Below are 1,658 nucleotides of genomic sequence, written 5' to 3'. Positions count from 1 at the left end.
AAAATTATGATTTAAATTAATTTCACCCATTTCTTTTTATATTTAAAAATTGGGTATGTATGTAATTTTAAATTTAAAGTTACATATGTGGTTTGTGTTATGGTTTTATTGGACAGTGCTGCTGTAAACTTTTTCAGACATCTCACATTTCTTTACCCTTTGCATTAGTTGAATTCTTTTCAATTGTAAATAAACACAATACCTTTATTTTCTTATTTTTATGTGGTGCTGAGGATCAAATCCAGTGCCGCATACATGCTAGGCAAGCGCTCTACCACTGAGTCTCAGCCCCATCCCACTTCAGTTGAATTTTTGAAACATTATTTTTATTCAGTGTTATAGGTTTAAAAGGCAATGTTTCCTTAAGAAATAATGGCAGAGAGCACCCAGTCACTCTCAGCAAACCAGTCTTCTCAGACTACATTAAAACACTAGTTGATGCATGTAAATGGTCAGGAGGAGAGGGTAATGGAGAGATTAAGGAAGTCTTAAAAATGAAGGAAGGCAATGTCATTAGATGACCACTGTCGCAGAGTTGAAGGTGGTGCTCTTACCAACATGATTTCTCCTTTGAGGTTGGGCACACCACTGTCTGGAAGAGAATCTAAGTTCTAATAGCAAAATGGGGAGGGGAAGTTGTTACGTAGGTGGGAATCATAGCCTATCCTTATGCAAGGATGAGTAAAGGACCTGTGGTCACAACTAAACCTAATCTGGACACTTATGCAGTGCCCTCTGGTGGACTATGGGTGCACCTGAGCTAGGCCAATCAGAATCCATCACTTCTCACTACTTCTACCACCACCCTCTTCCACCAAAATTATGTTTTATAAACCTTCATCAGATGGTATTATCCTCTGCTGAAAACTCAGAATAATGTCCCTTATCACTCAGAGCCAAAATCCTCACTGTGGTCTCCAAGGCTGTATTCCATATGCCCTCTTCTCTCCCTCCAGCTACCTTTCTCTGTCCACCTCCTGTCGCTCCACCCCTGTCTCTCCACTCTAGCCATGCTGGGCTGCTTGCTCTTCCTCTGCCAGGATAACACACGGAGCTTGCTCCTGCCTCTGCATCGAGGAGTAATGTATAGATTGTTCCTTTATTTCCTTCACAGCTGTGCTCAAATATGACCACATCACCTTATCGCCCTAGATTAAATAACAACCCCCCTCCCAGCACTCTATATATCCCTTCAACTGGATTCATTATTTACCATGGCATTTAACAACATCTGCTATATTATGTATTTATTTACTTGTTATATACAGTTTTCCCTCAGTATCCATGGGGACCCACCCGCCCCCATTCAGGATACCAAAATCTGCAGTTGCTCAAGACCCTTACATAAAATGGCATATTTGCATATAACCTATACACAACTTCCTGTATACTTTAAATACTCTCTAGATTAATTAAAATACCCAATACAATGTATATGCCATGTAAGTTGTTGTTAGACTGCATTGTTTAGGGAACAATGACTTTAAAATTTCAAGAGAATTGTAATTTTTTTTTCAAGTATTTTTGTTCTGTGGTTAGTTGAATCTGCAGATATGGAATCTATATTCAGAGTATATTGCTCATCTCTTCCTACCACAATGTAAGCTTCAGCATTTATGTATAAAACATACATTTTTTGTATTTGTTTATTATCTTTC

The sequence above is a fragment of the Marmota monax genome, unplaced genomic scaffold (assembly GCF_021218885.2).
Source record: "Marmota monax isolate L192 unplaced genomic scaffold, Marmota_monax_Labrador192_F-V1.1 WCK01_AAM20220418_F8-fsc00111, whole genome shotgun sequence".
Classification (NCBI taxonomy): domain Eukaryota; kingdom Metazoa; phylum Chordata; class Mammalia; order Rodentia; family Sciuridae; genus Marmota; species Marmota monax.
Note: the sequence above shows the minus strand (reverse complement) of the source record.